Source organism: Durio zibethinus, chromosome 20 (assembly GCF_047325235.1).
Source record: "Durio zibethinus cultivar Kanyao isolate XHJ-2024 chromosome 20, ASM4732523v1, whole genome shotgun sequence".
Classification (NCBI taxonomy): Eukaryota; Viridiplantae; Streptophyta; class Magnoliopsida; order Malvales; family Malvaceae; genus Durio; species Durio zibethinus.
In genome coordinates, this window is record NC_143181.1 from 16,694,529 (window position 1) to 16,714,070 (window position 19,542).

A 19,542-nucleotide genomic window follows, 5' to 3' on the forward strand; every position below is an offset into this window, starting at 1 on the left:
GAACACCATATGCCTAAGTCAACCCATGAAATGAGCGGGCGGACGCTCAGCTAACCGGAGAGGTCGATCAACCTGTTCCCCCTCTGCATGCTACCGATCTCATTGCCTATCCTACTGCCACAACCCTCGGTCTGACTGGGGCTTAGACATGGAATAAACTTCGTATGCCTAAGCCAACCCATGAAATGAGAGTACAGGCGCTCAGTCGACTGGAGAGGTAGAATGCGCAAGCCGGGGATCGACTCGGTCCCCCCTGCGTGCTGTTGATCCTGCTGTTGGTCTTGCTACCGTAACCCTCGATCCAGTCCGATCTTAGACTGGGAATGAACTTTGTGTGCTCGGACATGGAATGAACTCTGTATGCCCCACAAAACGAGCGTACGGGCGCTCAGCTGACCGGAGAGGCAGAATGCGCAAGCCGAGGATTTGCCCAGTCCCCCCATGCACGCTGTCGATCCTGCTACCGCAACCTTCAGTCTGATCCGATCTTAGATTGGGAATGAACTCCGTATGCCTAAGTCATCCCACGAAACGAGTGTGTGGGCGCTGAGTCGGCCAGAGAGGCATAATACGTAAGTCGGGATCGGCCTGGTCCCCCTCTACGTGCTGCCAGTCCTGCTGCCATAACCTTCGGTCTGGCTAGGGTTTAGACATGGAATGAACTCCCTACGCCTAAGCCAACCCATGAAATGGGCGTGCAGGCACTCAACCGATCGGAGAGGCAGAATGTGCAAGCCGGGGATCAACCCGGTCCCCCCTACATGCTGTCGATCTTGCTACTGGTCCTGCTGCCGTAACCCTCGATCTGGTCTGATCTTAGACTGGGAATGAACTCCATACGCTTAGACATGAAATGAACTCTACATGCCTAAGCCACCCACGAAACGAGCGTGCGGGCGCTCAGCCAGCCGGAGAGGTAGAATGCGTAAGCCGGGGATCGGCCCGGTCCCCCCTTACGTGCTGTCGATCCTGCTACCGCAACCCTCAGTCTGATCTAATCTTAGTTGGGAATGAACTCCGTATGCCTAAGACAACCCACAAAACGAGCATGCGAGTGCTCAACCGATCAGAAAGGTAGGATGCGCAAGCCGCGGATCGAACGGGTGGTAGGTGGGTTCAAGCACATCTTCATATTTCTGCCATGCCAATGCCATTTTTATGACTTGTAAATTCATACAATGGTCCCTAAGCCTTCATGTGAAGTTTCGTGGCAAGACAACCCGTTTTCTATTTTTCACGATTTTTTAAACTTTTTGGGGTTCAGGATTTTATAAAATTTTTTTAGAAAGAGTTTTATCCCCAAATTTGGTAAAGGTGATCCTTGTATTTTTTTTGGCACGCGCAAAAAAATTCAGCTAAAAACTCGAAGTGGAGAAGATTTTGTGATCGTTTGAAAAAAGTGTCCCCATTTCAAACACTTTAATGGCTACTGGCAGCAAACCTATAAAATCTCAAATGCTCTTAAAAGGGTTATGAGTTCTCGAGGTCTGATAAGGGATAAGGGGCCAATATAAGGGTCAAGTACCAGCACCCATCACACATCATGTGTGCACACCCGTTGGCCCCCCAATCGTTTGAGCCCCCAATGCCGTCGGTTAGATTCTCTGACGATGTTTCGACAATGGGGCCTCGGGTGAAAAAAATGTGGCACCAGCACATGCCCGAGCCCCACATGTGCACCGTGGCTCAAAATATTAGACTGGGAATGAACTCCGTATGCTTAGACATTGAATGAACTCCGTATGCCTAAGCCAACCCACGAAACGAGCGTGCGAGCGCTCAACCAGTCGGAGAGGTAGAATGTGCAAGCCGAGGATCGACCCGGTCCCCTTCTGTGTGCTGTCGACCCTGCTGCCACAACCCTCGATTCAGTCTGATCTTAAATTGGGAATGAACTCTGTATGCATAAGTCAACCAAGATACGAGCGTGCGGGCACTGAGCCGACCGAAGAGGCATAATGCGTAAGCCGAAGATCGGCCCGATCCCCCTCTGCGTGCTGTCGGTCCCGTTACCACAACCTTCGATCCGACTGGGGCTTAGACATGGAATGAACTCCCTATGCCTAAGCCAACTCATGAAATGGGTGTGCGGGTGCTCAACCGGTCGGAGAGGCAGAATGCGCAAGCTGGGGATTGACTCGGTCCCCCCTTCCGAGCTATCGATCCTACTGCTGGTCCTACTACCGCAACCCTCGGTCTGGTCCAGTCCGATCTTAGACTGGGAATGAACTCTGTATGCTTAAATAGGGAATGAACTCCATATGCCTATGCCAACCCATGAAACGAGCGTACGGGAGCTCAGTCGATTGGAGAGGCAGAATGCACAAGCCGGGGATCAGCCTGGTCCCCCTCAACGTGCTGTCGATCCCGTTGTCGGTCCTGCTGCCATAACCCTCGGTCCGACTGGGGCTTAGACATGGAATGAACTCCGTATGCCTAAGCCAACCCACGAAACGAGCGTGTGAGCACCGATCGGAGAGGCAGAATGGGCATGTCAGGGACCGACCTGATCCCCCTACGTGCTGTCGATCCTGCTATCGTAACCCTCAGTCCGGTCCGATCTTAGACTGGAAATGAACTCCGTATGCCTAAGCCAACCTACGAAATGAGCGTTCGGGCACTGAGCCGGCCGAAGAGGCATAATGTGCAAGCCGGGGATTGGCCTTGTCCCCCTTTGCGTACTGTCGGTCTTGCTGCCACAATGCTCGGTCCGATTGGGGCTTAGACAAGGAATGAACTCCCTATGCCTAAGCCAACCCACGAAACGGGTGTGCGGGCACTCTGCCAATCAGAGAGGTAGAATGTGCAAGTCGGGGATCGGCCCGATCCCTCCTGCGTGCTGTCGATCCTGTTGTCGCAACCCTCGGTCCGGTCTGATCTTAGACTGGGAATGAACTCCGTATGCTTAGACTGGGGATGAACCCTGTAGGCCTAAGTCAACCCACAAAATGAACATGCGGGCGCTCAGCCGATCGGAGAGGCAGAATGTGCAAGCTGAGGATAAGCCTGATCCCCCCTGCGTGCTCTCGATCCTGCTGCTGGTCTTGCTACCGTAACCCTCGATCCTGTCCGATCTTAGACTGGGAAAGAACTCCGTATGCTTAGATATGGAATGAACTCCGTATGCCTAAACCAACCCACGAAACGAGCGTGCGGGCACTCAGCCGACCGTAAAGGCAGAATGCGCATGCTAGGGAATGACCCGGTCCCTCCCTGCGTGCTACCGATCTTCCTGCCGCAACCCTCGATCTGGTCCAATCTTAGACTGGGAATAAACTCAGTATGCCTGCGTCAACCCATGGAAGGAACGTTCGTGCACTGAGCCGATCGGAGAGGCATAATGCGCAAGCCAAGGATCGACCTGATCCCCCCTACGTGCTACCGATCCTGCTGCTGCAACCTTCGGTTTGGTCTGATCTTAGACTAGGAATGAACTCCATATGCTTAGACTGGGGATGAACTCCGTATGCCTAAGTCAACCCATGAAACGAGCGTGCGGGTGCTCGGTCGGCCGGATAGGCTGGTCGGAGAGGCATAATGCATAAGCGGGGGATCAGCCTGGCCCCCCTCTACATGCTTCCGATCCCACTGCCGTTCCTACTACCACAACCCTTGGTCTGACTAGGGCTTAGACATGGAATGACCTCCGTCTGCCTAAGCCAACCCACGAAATGAGCGTGCGGGTACTCAGTCGACCGGAGAGGCAGAATGCGCAAGTTAGGGATCGACCTAATCCCCTTCTGCGTGCTGTCGGTCCCGCTACCACAACCTTCGGTCTAGCTGGGGCTTAGACATGGAATGATCTCCTTATGCCTAAGCCAACCCATGAAATGGGCATGCGGGTGCTCAACCGGCCGGAGAGGCAGAATGCATAAGCTGGGGATCGGCCCGATCCCCTCCTGTGTGCTATCGATCCTAGTGTCGCAACCCTCAAACCGGTTTGATCTTAGACTGGGAATGAACTTCGTATGCGTAAGTTAACCCACAAAATGAGCATGCGGGCGCTGAGCTGGTCGAAGAGGCATAATGCACAAGCCGGGGATCGATCCATCCCCCTCTGTATGCTACCGGTACCACTACCACAACTCTCGATCCGGCTAGGCCTTAGACATGGAATTAACTCCCTATGCCGAAGCCAACCCACGAAATGGGCGTGCGGGCGCTTAGCCGGGCGGAGAGGTAGAATGTGCAAGTCAGAGATCAGCTTGATCCCCCCCTCTGTGCTGCCAATCCTACTGTTCGTCCTGCTGTCGCAACCCTCGGTCCGATCCGATCTTAGACTGGGAATGAACTCCGTATGCTTAAACATGGAATGAACTTCGTATGCCTAAGCCAACCCAAGAAATGAGCGTGTGGGAATTGGCTGGAGAGGCAGAATGCACAAGCCAGGGATTGGCCCAGTCCCCCCTACGTTCTGTCGATCCTGCTGCCACAACCCTCAGTCTGATCCGATCTTAGACTGGGAATAAGCTCCGTATGCCTAAGTCAACCCACGAAACCTGCGCATGGGAGTTGACCCGGTTCGAGAGGCATAATGTGCAAGCCAGGGATTGACCCAGTCCCCCTCTAGTGCTACCGGTCTCACTGCCACAGCCCTTGATCCGGTTGGGGCTTAGACATGGAATGAACTCCCTATGCCTAAGCCAACCCACGAAACGGACGTGCGGGCGCTCAGCCAGCAAGAGAGGCAGAATGCGCAAGTCAGGGATCGGCCCAATCCCCTCTGCATGCTATCGATACTGCTACTGCAACCCTTGGTCTGGTTTGATCTTATACTGGGAATGAACTCCTGATGCTTAGACTGAGGATGAACTCCGTATGCCTAAGTCAACCCACAAAACTTTTTACGGTTCGGGATTTTTTAAAATTTTTTTAGAAAGAGTTTTGTCAACAAATTTGGTAGAGGTGATTCTTGTATTTTTTTTGGCATGCACAAAAAAATCCAGCTAAAAACTCGAAGTGGAGAAGATTTTGTGACCATTTGAAAAAAGTGTCCCCATTTTAGACACTTTATTGGCTACTGGCAGCAAACCTATAAAATCTCAAATGCTCTTTAAGGGGGTGTGAGTTCTTGAGGTTTGACGAGGGATAGGGGGCCAATATAAGGGCAAGTACCAGCACCCATCACACATCATGTGTGCACACCCCCCGGCCCCCTAATCATCAGAACCCCCGATGCCATCGGTTAGGCTCTATGACGATGCTCCGACGATGCTCCGACAATGGTGCCCCAAGCGAAAAGATACGGCACCAGCACATGCTCGAGCCCAGCATGTGCACCGTGGCTCAAAATCTTAGACTGGGAATGAACTCCGTATGCTTAGACATGGAATGAACTCCGTATGACTAAGCCAACCCACGAAACGAGCGTGCGGGTGCTCAGCCGACCGGAGAGGCAGAATGCACAAGTCGAGGATCGGCCCGGTCCCTCCTGTGTGCTGTCGATCCTGCTGCCGCAACCCTCGGTCCAGTCTGATCTTAGACTGGGAATGAACTCTGTATGCATAAGTCAACCCACCAAACGAGTGTACGGGCGTTGAGTCAGCCAAAGAGGCATAATGCGTAAGCCGAGGATCGACCCAGTCCCCTTCTATGTGCTGTTGGTCCCGCTACTACAACCCTCAGTCCAGCTGGCGCTTAGACATGGAATGAACTCCCTATGCCTAAGCCAACCCACGAAACGGACGTGCAGGCGCTCAGTCAGCCGGAGGGATAGAATGCACAAGCCAGGGATCGACCAAGTCCCCCTTGTGAGCTACCGATCTTGCTACTAGTCCTACTGCCGTAACCCTCGGTCCCGTCTGATGTTAGATTGAGAATGAAGTTTGTATGCTTAGACTGGGGATGAAGTCCGTATGCCTAAGTCAACCCATGAAACGAGCATACGGGTGCTCAATCGATCGGAGAGGCCAGCCTAAAAGGCATAATGCACAAGTCGAAGATCAGCCCAGTCCCCCTATACGTGCTACCGATCCCGCTATCGGTCGTACTACCATAACCCTCGATCCGACTGGGGCTTAGGCATAGAATGAACTTCGTATGCCTAAGCCAACCCACGAAACGCGGGCGTTCAGCCGACCGGAGAGGCAGATGTGCAAGCTGGGGATCGGCTCGATCCCTCCCGCGTGCTACCAATCTTGTTGCTAGTCCTACTACCGCAACCATCGATCCAGTCCGATCTTAGATTGGGAATGAACTCTGTATGCTTAGACATGGAATGAACTCCGTATGCTTAAGCCAACCCACGAAATGAGCATGTGTGTGGGCGTTCAGTAGGTTGGAGAGGCGAAATGTGCAAGCCAGGGAACGACCCGGTCCCCCCTGCATGCTGTTGATCTTGCTATCGCAACCCTCAGTCTGATCCAATCTTAGACTGGGAATGAACTCCGTATGCATAAGTTAACCCATGAAATGAGCATACGGGCACTGAGCTGGCCTAAGAGGCATAATGCGCAAGCTGGGGATCGGTTCGGTCCCCCTCTACGTGCTGTCGGTCCTGCTACCACAACCCTCAATCCGGCTTGGGCTTAGACATGGAATGAACTCCCTATGCCTAAGCCAACCTACGAAACGGGCGTGTGGGTGCTCAGTCGGTCGGAGAGGCAGAATATGCAAGCCGAGGATCGATCCAGTCCCCCTTATGTGCTATCGATCCTGCTGTCGTAACCCTCGGTTCGATTTGATCTTAAATTGGGAATGAAATCTGTATGCTTAGACTGGGGATGAACTCCGTACGCCTAAGTCAACCCACAAAACGAGCATGCGGGTGCTCAACCAGCCGGAGAGTTATAATGCGCAAGCTGGGGATCAGCTCGGTCCCCCTCTGCGTGCTACCGATCCCGCTGTCAGTTTTGCTGCCACAACCCTCGATCCAGCTAGGGCTTAGACATGGAATGAACTCTGTATGCCTAAGCCAACCCACAAAACGAGCGTCCAAGTGCTCAGCTAGTCGGAGAGGTAGAATGCGCAAGTCAGGTATCGGCCCGATCCCCCCCTGATTGCTGTTGATCCTGCTACTGCAACCCTCGGTCTGATCCGATCTTAGACTAGGAATGAACTCCGTATGCTTAGACATGGAATGAACTCCGTATGCCTAAGCCAACCCACGAAACGAGTACGAGCACTCAGTCGACCGAAGAGGCAGAATGCGTAAGTCGAGGACCGACCTGATCCCCCCTGTGTTCTATCGATCCTGCTGCCGCAACCCTCGATCCGGTCTGATCTTAGACTAGGAATGAACTCTGTATGCCTAAGTCAACCCATGAAACGAGCGTACGGGCACTGAGCCTGCTGGAGAGGCATAATGCGCAAGCCAGGCATCGGCCTGATCCTTTTCTGCGTGTCACCGATCTCGCTACCACAACCCTCAGTCCTACTGGGGCTTAGACATGGAATGAACTCCCTATGCCTAAGCCCACCCACGAAACAGGCGTGTGGGAGCTCAGCCAGTTGAAGAGGCAGAATGTGCAAGCCGAGGATCGGTCTGGTCTCCCCTGCGTGCTGCCAATCCTGCTGTCACAACCCTCGGTCTGGTCTGATCTTAGACTGGGAAGGAACTCCATATGCTTGACTGGGGATGAACTTCGTATGCCTAAGTCAACCCACGAAACGAGCGTGCAGACGCTCAGCCAACTAGAGAGGCAAGATTCGCAAGCCGGGGATCGAACGAGTGGTAGCTGGGTTCAAGCACATTTCATATTTTTGCCATGCCAATGCCATTTTTATGGCTTTAAATTCATACAATGGTCCCTTACGCCTTGATGTGAAGTTTCGTGGCAAGACGACCCGTTTTTTATTTTTTAAAATTTTTGAAACTTTTTGTGATTCAAGATTTTTTAAAATTTTTTTAAAAAGAGTTTGTCCCCAAATTTAGTAGAGGTGATCCTTGTATTTTTGTTGGCATGCATAAAAAAATTCAGCTAAAAGATCGAAGTGGAGAAGATTTTGTGATCATTTGAAAAAAGTGTCCCCATTTCAGACACTTTAATGGCTACTGGCAGTAAACCTATAAAATCTCAAATGCTCTTTAAGGGGTGTGAGTTCTCGCGGTTTGATGAGGGATAGGGGGCCAATATAAGGGCCAAGTACCAGCACCCATCGCACATCATGTGCGCACACCCCCCGGCCCCCCAATCGTCGTAACCCTCGGTCTGGTCTGATCTTAAACTGGGAAGGAACTCCGTATGCTTAGACTGGGGATGAACTCCGTATGCCTAAGTCAACCCACGAAACGAGCGTGCGGACGCTCAGTCGATTAGAGAGGCAGGATGCGTAAGCCGGGGATCAAACGGGTGGTAGGTGGGTTCAAGCACATTTCATATTTTTACCGTGCCAATGCCATTTTTATGGCTTGTAAATTCATACAATGGTCCCCTACGCCTTGATGTGAAGTTTCATGGCAAGATGACCCATTTTCTATTTTTTACAATTTTTGAAACCTTTTGCGATTCAAGATTTTTTAAAATTTTTTTAGAAATAGTTTGTCCCCAAATTTAGTAGAGGTGATCCTTGTATTTTTGTTGGCATGCACAAAAAAATTCAGCTAAAAGATCGAAGTGGAGAAGATTTTGTGACCATTTGAAAAAAGTGTCCCCATTTCAGACACTTTAATGGCTACTGGCAGCAAACCTATAAAATCTCAAATGCTCTTTAAGGGGGTGTGAGTTCTTACGGTTTGATGAGGGATAGGGGGCCAATATAAGGGCCAAGTACCAGCACCCATCGCACATCATGTGCGCACACCCCCCGGCCCCCCAATCGTCGTAACCTTCGGTCTGGTCTGATCTTAGAATGGGAAGGAACTCCGTATGCTTAGACTGGGGATGAACTCCGTATGCCTAAGTCAACCCATGAAACGAGCGTGCGGACGCTCAGCCGATTAGAGAGGCAGGATGCGTAAGCCGGGGATCGAACGGGTGGTAGGTGGGTTCAAGCACATTTCATATTTTTACCATGCCAATGCCATTTTTATGGCTTGTAAATTCATACAATGGTCCCGTACGCCTTGATGTGAAGTTTCGTGGCAAGACGACCCGTTTTCTATTTTTTACAATTTTTGAAACTTTTTGCGATTCAAGATTTTTTAAAATTTTTTTAGAAACAGTTTGTCCCCAAATTTAGTAGAGGTGATCCTTGTATTTTTGTTGGCATGCATAAAAAAATTCAGCTAAAAGATCGAAGTGGAGAAGATTTTGTGACCGTTTGAAAAAAGTGTCCCCATTTCAGACACTTTAATGGCTACTGGCAGCAAACCTATAAAATCTCAAATGCTCTTTAAAGGGGTGTGAGTTCTCGCGGTTTGATGAGGGATAGGGGGCCAATATAAGGGCCAAGTACCAGCACCCATCGCACATCATGTGCGCACACCCCCCAGCCCCCCATTCGTTGGAACCCCTAATGCCGCCGGGTAGGCTCTCCGACGACGCTCCGACGATAGTGCCCTGAGGGAAAAAAATGCGACACCAGCACATTCCCAAGCCCAGCATCTGCATCATGGCTCAAAATCTTAGACTGGGAATGAACTCCGTATGCTTAGACATGGAATGAACTCCGTATGCCTAAGCCAACCCATGAAATGAGCGTGCGGGTGCTCAGTCGATCAGAGAGGCAGAATTCACAGGTCGAGGATCGGCCCGAGCCCCCTTTACGTGCTGCTGGTCCCGCTGCCACAACCCTCGGTCTGACTAGGGCTTGACATGGAATGAACTCCTTATGCCTAAGCCAACCCATGGAACGGGCGTGCGGGCGCTCAATCGGCAGGAGAGGCAGAATGCGCAAGCTGGGGATCGGCCCAGTCCCCCCTGTGTGCTGCCGATCCTACTACCGTAACCTTTGATCCAGTCCGATCTTTGACTAGGAAGGAACTCTGGATGCTTAGACATGGAACAAACTCCGTATGCCTAAGCCAACCCACGAAACGAGCATACGGGTGCTCAGTCGATCGGAGAGTGAGAATGCGTAAGTCGGGGATGACCCGGTCCCCCTCTGCTTGCTGTCGGTCCCACTACCACAACCCTCTATCCGACTGGGGCTTAGACATGGAATGAACTCCCTATGCCTAAGCCAACCCACCAAACGGGCGTGCGGGCGCTCGGCCGGTCGGAGAGACAGAATGCGCAAGCCAGGGATCAGCTCGATCCCCCCTTCATTCTGCCGATCCTGCTACCACAACCCTCGGTCTAATTAGATCTTAGACTAGGAATGAACTCCATATACTTAGACTGGGGATGAACTCCGTATCTTTAAGTCAACCCATGAAACGAACGTGCGGGTGCTCAGCCCACCGGAGAGGCCTACCAGAGACGCAAAATGCATAAGCTGGGAGTCGACCCAGTCCACCCTATATGCTGTCAGTCCTGCTGCTGGTCCTACTACCGTAATCCTTGATCCTATCCGATCTTGGACTGGGAATGAACTCCGTATGCTTAGACATGGAATAAACTCCGTATGCCTAAGCCAACCCATAAAATGAACCTGCGAGCACTCAGCCGGTCGAAGAGGTAGAATGCGCATGCCGAGGATAGGCCCGATCCCCCCTGCATGCTGTCGATCCTGCTACCGTAATCCTCGGTCTGGTCTGATCTTAGACTGGGAATGAACTCCGTATGCCTAAGTCAACCCAAGAAATGAGCGTTCGGGTGTTGAGTCGATCGAAGAGGCATAATGCATAAGTCGAGGATCGGCCCGGTCCCCCTCTACGTGGTACCGGTCCTATTGCCAGAACCCTTGATCTGGTTGGGGCTTAGACATGGAATGAACTCCCTATGCCTAAGGCAACCCATGAAATAGACGTGCGGGTGCTCAGTCCCGGTACCCCCTGCGTGCTGTCGATCTTGCTGCCGCAACCATCGATCCAATCCGATCTTAGACTGGGAATGAACTTCGTATGCTTAAACTAGGGATGAAGTTCATAAGCCGAAGTCAACCCACGAAACGAGCCTGTGGGCGTTCAGCCAGCCGAAGAGGTCAGTCGGAGAGGCAAAATGCGTAAGTCGAGGATCAGCCCAGTCCCCTTCTTCGTGCTATCGATCCCGCTGTCGGTCCTGCTACCACAACCCTCGGTCCGACTGGGGCTTAGACATGGGATGAACTCTGTATGCCTAAGCCAACCCATGAAACGAGTGTGCGGGTGCTCAGCCGACCGGAAAGGTAGAATGCGTAAGCTGGGGATCGACCCGATCCTCCCTGGGTGTTATCGATTCTACTGCTGGTCCTGCTGCTGTAACCCCAGGTTCGATCTGATCTTAGACTGGGAATGAACTCTGTATGATTAGACATGGAATGAACTCCATATGCCTAAGTTAACTCACGAAACGAGCGTACGGGCATTCAACCGGTCAGAGAGGTCGATCGAAAAGGCAAAATGCATAAGCCAAGGATTAGCCCGGTCCCCCTCTTTGTGCTATCGATCTTGCTACCGGTCCTGCTGCCACAACCTTCGGTCCGACTGGGGCTTAGACATGGAATGAACTCCGTATGCCTAAGCCAACCCATGAAACGAGTGTGCGGGCACTCAACTGACCGAAGAGGTAGAATGCGCAAGCCGGGGATCGGCCCGGTCCCCCTGCGTCTTGCCGATCCTACTACTGGTCCTGCTATTACAACCCTTGGTCCGATTCAATCTTAGACTGGGAATGAACTCTGTAAGCTTAGACATTGAATGAACTCCGTATGCCTAAGCCAACCCATGAAAAGAGCGTGCGGGCACTCAGCCGGTCGGAGAGGCAGAATGCGCAAGTTGGGGATTGGCCTGGCCCCTCCTACGAGCTGTCGATCCTACTGCCGCAACCCTCAGTCCGGTTCGATCTTAGGCTGGGAATGAACTCCGTATGCCAAAGTCAACCCACGAAATGAGTGTGCGGGCATTGAGTCAGTCGGAGAGGCATAATGCGCAAGCCGGGGATAACCCGATCCCCTTCTGTGTGCTGCCAGTCCCGCTGCCACAACCCTCGGTCCGGCTGAGGCTTAGACATGGAATGAACTCCTTATGCCTAAGCCAACCCATGAAACGGGCGTGCGGGCGCTCAGTCAGCCGGAGAGGCAGAATGCGCAAGCCAGGGATCGACCCGATCCCCCCTACGTGCTGTCGATCCTACTACCGCAACCCTCGATCCAGTCTGATCTTAGACTGGGAATGAACTCTGTATGCTTAGACTGGGGATGAACTCCGTATGCTTAGATTGGGGATGAACTCCGTATCCCTAAGTCAACCCACGAAACGAGCGTGCGAATGCTCTGCCGACCAGAGAGGTAGGATGCGCAAGCCGGGGATCGAATGGGTGGTAGGTGGGTTCAAGCACATCTTCATATTTCTACCATGCCAATGCCATTTTTATGGCTTCATACAATGGTCCCTACGCCTTCATGTGAAGTTTCATGGAAAGACGACCCGTTTTCTATTTTTCATGATTTTCAAAACTTTTTGTGGTTCAAGATTTTTTAAAATTTTTTTAGAAAGAGTTTTGTCCCCAAATTTGGTAGAGGTGATCCTTGTATTTTTGTTGGCATGCACAAAAAAATTCAGCTAAAAACTCAAAGTGGAGAAGGTTTTCTGACCATCTGAAAAAAGTGTCCCCATTTCAGACTCTTTAATGGCTACTGGCAGCAATCCTATAAAATCTCAAATGCTCTTTAAGGGGGTGTGAGTTCTCAAGGTTTGATGAGGGATAGGGGGCCAATATAAGGGCCAAGTTCCAGCACCCATTGCACATCATGTGCGCACACCCACAGCCCCCAATCGTCGGAACCCCCAATCCCGCCGGGTAGGCTCTCCGACGACGCTCCGGCGATTGTGCCCTGAGGGAAAAAAAATGCAGCACCAGCACATGCCCAAGCCCAGCATCTGCACCGTGGCTCAAAATCTTAGACTTGGAATGAACTCCGTATGCTTAGACATGGAATGAACTCCGTGTGCCTAAGCCAACCCATGAAACGAGCGTGCGGGTGCTTAACCGATCGGAGAGGCAGAATTCACAGGTCGAGGATCGGCCCGAGCCCCCTCTACGTGCTGCTGGTCCCGCTGCCACAACCCTCGGTCTGGCTAGGGCTTAGACATGGAATGAACTCCTTATGCCTAAGCCAACCCATGGAACGGGCGTGCGGGCGCTCAACCGACAAGAGAGGCAGAATGCGTAAGCCGGGGATTAGCCCAGTCCCCCCTGTGTGCTGCCGATCCTACTACCGTAACCCTCGATCTAGTTTGATCTTAGACTAGGAATCAACTCCGTATGCTTAGATTGGGGATGAACTCCGTATGCCTAAGTCAACCCACGACACGAGCGTGCGGGCGCTCAGCCGACTGGAGAGGCCAGCCGAAGAGGCAGAATGCGCAAGCCAGGGATCGACCCAGTCCCCCCTACGTGCTGTCGATCCTGCTGCTGATCCTGCTATCGTAACCTCGGTCTGATCCGATCTTTGACTGGGAAGGAACTCTGGATGCTTAGACATGGAATAAACTCCGTATGCCTAAGCCAACACATGAAACGGGCGTGCGGGTATTCAGTCGATCGGAGAGTGAGAATGCATAAGTCGGGGATGACCCGATCCCCCTCTGCGTGCTGTCGGTCCCACTACCACAACCCTCGATCCGACAGAGGCTTAGACATGGAATGAACTCCCTATGCCTAAGCCAACCCACTAAACGGGCGTGCGGGCCCTTAGCCGATCGAAGAGGCAAAATGCGTAACCCAGGGATTAGCTCGATCCCTCCTTCGTGCTGTCGATCCTGCTACCGCAACCCTCGATCTGGTTAGATCTTAGACTAGGAATGAACTCCGTATGCTTAGACTGGGGATGAACTCCGTATCCTTAAGTCAACCCATGAAACGAGCGTGCGGGTGCTCAGCCCACCGGAGAGGCCTACCGGAGACGCAGAATGCACAAGCCGAGAGTCGACCCAGTCCACCCTGCGTGCTGTCAGTCCTGCTACTGGTCCTACTGCCGTAACCCTTGATCCTATCTGATCTTGGACTGGGAATGAACTCCGTATGCTTAGACATGGAATAAACTCCGTATGCCTAAGCCAACCCACAAAACGAGCCTGCGGGCACTCAACCGGCCAGAGAGGCAGAATGCATATGCCGAGGATAGGCCCGATCCACCTGCATGCTATCGATCCTGCTACCGTAATCCTCGGTATGGTCTGATCTTAGACTGGGAATAAACTCCGTATGTCTAAGTCAACCCAAGAAATGAGCGTTCGGGTGCTGAGTCGATCGAAGAGGCATAATACGCAAGTCGGGGATCGGCCCGGTCCCCCTCTACGTGCTACCGGTCCCGTTGCTAGAACCCTCGATCCAGTTGGGGTTTAGACATGGAATGAACTTTTTATGCCTAAGCCAACCCATGAAACAGACGTACGGGTGCTCAGTCCCGGTACCCCCTGCGTGCTGTCGATCCTGCTGTCGCAACCATCGGTCCAGTCTGATCTTAGATTGGGAATGAACTCCGTATGCTTAAACTGGGGATGAAGTTCATATGCCGAAGTCAACCAACGAAACGAGTGTGTGGCCGTTCAGCTAGCTGGAGAGGTCAGTCGGAGAGGCAAAATGCGTAAGTCGAGGATCAACCCAGTCCCCCTCTGCGTGCTATCGATCCCGCTGTCGGTCCTGCTACCACAACCCTCGGTTCTACTGGGGCTTAGACATGGGATGAACTCCGTCTGCTTAAGCCAACCCATGAAACGAGTGTGCAGGTGCTCAGCTGGCCGAAAAGGCAGAATGCGTAAGCTTGGGATCGGCCCGATCCCCCCTACGTGTTATCGATCCTGCTGCTGGTCCTGCTGCTGTAACCTCAGGTTCGATCTGATCTTATACTGGGAATGAACTCTGTATGATTAGACATGGAATGAACTCCGTATGCCTAAGTTAACTCACGAAACGAGCGTGCGGGCGTTCAGCCAGTCAGAGAGGTCGGTCAGAAAGGCAAAATGCATAAGCCAAGGATTAGCTCGATCCCCCTCTTTGTGCTGTCGATCTTGCTGTCGGTCCTGCTGCCACAACCTTCGATTCGACTGGGGCTTAGACATGGAATGAACTCTGTATGCCTAAGCGAACCCATGAAACGAGTGTGCGGGCACTCAACCGGCCGAAGAGGCAGAATGCGCAAGCCGGGGATCGGCCCGGTCCCCCCTGCGTGTTATCGATCCTACTGCTAGTCCTGCTATTACAACCCTCGGTCTGATTCGATCTTAGATTTGGAATGAACTCCGTATGCTTAGACATTGAATGAACTCCGTATGCCTAAGCCAACCCACTAAAAGAGCGTGCGTGCACTCGGCTGGTCGGAGAGGCAAAATGCGCAAGCTGGGGATTGGCTTGGCCCCCCCTATGAGCTGTCGATCCTACTGCCGCAACCCTCGGTCCGGTCCGATCTTAGGCTGGGAATGAACTCTGTATGCCAAAGTCAACCCACGAAATGAGTGTACGGGCGTTGAGTCGGTCGGAGAGGCATAATGCGTAAGCCAGGGATAACCCGATCCCCTTCTGTGTGCTGCCAGTCCCGTTGTCACAACCCTCGGTCTAACTGGGGCTTAGACATGGAATGAACTCCCTATGCCTAAGCCAACCCATGAAACGGGTGTGCGGGCGCTCAGTCAGCCGGAGAGGCAGAATGCGCAAGCCGGGGATTGACCCGGTCCCCCCTGCGTGCTGCCGATCCTACTGCCGCAACCCTTGGTCCAGTCTGATCTTAGATTGGGAATGAACTCCGAATGCTTAGACTGGGGATGAGCTCCGTATCCCCAAGTCAACCCACGAAACGAGCGTGCGAACGCTCTGTCGACTAGAGAGGTAAGATGTTCAAGCCAGGGATCGAATGGGTGGTAGGTGGGTTCAAGCACATCTTCATATTTCTACCATGCCAATGCCATTTTTATGGCTTCATACAATGGTCCCTACGCCTTTATGTGAAGTTTCGTGGCAAGACGACCCGTTTTCTATTTGTCACGATTTTCAAAACTTTTTGTGGTTCGAGATTTTTTAAAATTTTTTTAGAATGAGTTTTGTCCCCAAATTTGGTAAAGGTGATCCTTGCATTTTTTTTGGCATGCACAAAAAAATTCAGCTAAAAACTCAAAGTGGAGAAGATTTTGTGACCATTTGAAAAAAGTGTCCCCATTTCAGACTCTTTAATGGCTACTGACAGCAAACCTATAAAATCTCAAATGCTCTTTAAGAGGGTGTGAGTTCTTGAGGTTTGATGAGGGATAGGGGGCCAATATAAGGGTCAAGTACTAGCACCCATTGCACATCATGTGCGCACACCCCCCGGCCCCCTCAATCGTCGAAACCTCCAATGCCGCCGGTTAGGCTCTCCGGTGATGGTGCCTCGGGACAAAAAAAATGTGGCACTAGCACATGCCCGAGCCCAACATGTGCACCATGCCTCAAACTCTTAGACTGGGAATGAACTTCGTATGCTTAGACATGGAATGAACTCCATATGCCTAAGCCAACCCATGAAACAAGCATGCGGGCGCTCAGCTGGTCGGAGAGGCAAAATGCGCAAGCCGGGGATCAGCCCAGTCCCGCTGCCGTAACCCTCGGTTCGGCTGGGGCTTAGACATGGAATGAACTCCCTATGCCTAAGCCAACCCACGAAATGGGTGTACTAGTGCTCAGTCGGCCGGAAAGGGAAAATGCGTAAGTCGGGGATCAGCCCAGTCCCCCTTACGTGCTGTCAATGCTACTTCTGCAACCCTCGGTCCGATTTGATCTTAGACTGGCAATGAACTCTATTTGCTTAGACTGAGGATGAACTCCGTATGCCTAAGCCAACCCACGAAATGAGCATGTGGACGCTCAGCCAGTCAAAGAGGTAGAATGTACAAGCTGACGATCAGGTCGATCCCTCCCTGCGTGCTATTGATCCTGCTGCTGGTTTGGTTGTGACAACCCTCGGTCCGATCTGACCTTAGATTGGGAATGAACTCCGTACGGCTAGACATGGAATGAACTCTATATGCCTAAGCCAACCCACAAAATGAGTATGCGGGTGCTCAGCCAGTCGGAGAGGCAGAATGCACAAGCCAGGGATCAGTCCGGTCCCCCTCTGCGTGCTTCCGATCCCGCTGCCACAACGCTCGGTCTGACTGGGGCTTAGACATGGAATGAACTCCCTATGCTTAAGCCAACCCACGAAATGGGCGTGTGGGCGCTCAGTCGGTTGGAGAGGCAGAATGCACAAGCCGGGGATCGACTTGGCCCCCCCTGTGTGCTATCGATCTTGGTACTGTAACCCTCAGTCCGGTCCGATCTTAGACTGGGAATGAACTCGGTATGCTTAGACTGGGGATGAACTCCATATGCCTAAGTCAATCGACGAAACAAGTATGCGGGCACTCAGCCTATCGGCGAGGCATAATGTGAAACCCAAGGATTAGCTCGGTCCCCCTCTACGTGCTGTCGATCCTGCTGCCACAACCCTCGGTCCGGATGTTGCTTAGACATGGAATGAACTCTGTATGCCTAAGCCAACCCACGTAACGAGCGTGCGGGCACTCAACCGGTCGGAGAGGCAGAATGCGCAAGCTTGGGATCGGCCCGGTCCCCCCCTACGTGCTATTGATCCTGCTACTGCAACCCTCAATCTGGTCTGATCTTAGACTGGGAATGAACTCCGTATGCTTAGACATGGAATGAACTCTGTACGCCTAAGCCAACCCATGAAATGAGCGTGCGAGCGCTCAGCCGATCGGAGACGCAGATTGCGTAAGCCAGGGACCGGCCCGATCCCTCCTTCCGTGTTGTCGATCCTACTGCCGCAACCCTTGGTTCGGTCTGATCTTAGACTAGGAATGAACTCCGTATGCCTAAGTCAACCAACGAAACGAGCGTACGGGCGTTGAGCCGACCAGAGAGGCATAATGCACAAGCCGAGGATTGGCCCGATCCCCCTCTGCGTGCTGCCAGTCCCGCTGCCACAACCCTCGGTCCGGCTGGGGCTTAGACATGCAATGAACTCCCTATGCCTAAGCCAACCCACAAAACGAGCGCGTAGGCGCTCAACTGACCAGAGAGGTAGAATGCGCAAGTTGGGGATCAGCCCGGTCCCCCATGCGTGCTATTGATCCTACTGTCGGATCCCTCGGTCCGATCCAATCTTAGATTGGGAATGAACTCTATATGCTTAGACTAGGGATGAACTCCGTATACCTAAGTCAACTCACGAAACGAGCGTGCGGATGCTCAGTCGACCAGAGAGGCAGGATAAGCAAGTTGGGGATCAAATGAGTGGTAGGTGGGTTCAAGCACATCTTCATATTTCTGCCATGCCAATGCCATTTTTATGGCTTGTAAATTCATACAATGGTTGCCTACACCTTCATCTGAAGTTTCGTGGCAAGATGACCCGTTTTCTATTTTTCTCGATTTTGGAAACTTTTTGTGGTTCAAGATTTTTTAAATTTTTTTAGAAAGAGTTTTGTCCCCAAATTTGGTAGAGCTGATCCTTGTATTTTTGTTGGCATACACAAAAAAATTCAGCTAAAAACTTGAAGTGGAGAAGATTTTGTGACCGTTTGAAAAAGTATCCCCATTTTAGACACTTTAATGGCAACTTGCAGCAAACCTATAAAATCTCAAATGCTCTTTATGGGGGTGTGAGTTCTCGAGGTTTGATGAGGGATAGGGAGCCAATATAAGGGCCAAGCACCAGCACCCATCGCACATCATATGCGCACACCCCCCCGACCCCCCAAATCATCGGAACCCCCAATGCCACCGGTTAGACTCTCAGGCGATGGTTCCCCGGGTGAAAAAAATAAAGCACTAGCACAAGTCGGCCAGAGAGGCAGAATGCACAAGTCGAGGATCGGATCGGTCCCCCTCTGGGTGCTGTCGGTCCTGATGCCATAACCCTCAATCCGGCTGGGGCTTAGACATGGAATGAACTCCCTATGCCTAAGCCAACCCACGAAACGGGCTTGCGGGCGCTCAACCGGCCAGAGAGGCAGAATGCGCAAGCCGGGGATTGGGTCGATCCCCCCTACATGCTGCCACAAACCTCGGTCTGGTTAGATCTTATACTGGGAATGAACTCCGTATGCTTAGAGTGGGGATGAACTCCGTATGCCTAAGTCAACCCACGAAACGAGCGTGTAGGCACTTAGTTGGCCTGAGAAGCAGAATGCAAAAGATGGGGATCGACCGGTCCCCCCTGCATGCTACCGATCCTGCTACTGGTCCTGCTGTAGCAACCCTCAGTCTGATCTGATCTTAGACTGGGAATGAACTTTGTATGCCTAAGTTATCCCACGAAACGAGCGTTCGGGTGCTGAGCCACCGGAAAGGCATAATGCACAAGCCGGGGATGGACCCGATCCCTCTCTACGTGCTGTCTATCCCGCTGTCATAGCCCTCGGTCCAGATGGGGCTTAGACATGGAATGAACTCCCTATGCCTAAGCCAACCCATGAAACGGGCGTGCGGGCGCTCAACCGGCCAGAGAGGCATAATGCACAATCCGGGGATCGGCCCGATCCCTCCTGCGTGCTACCGATCTTGCTGTCGCAACCCTCGGTCCGGTTCGATCTTAGACTGGGAA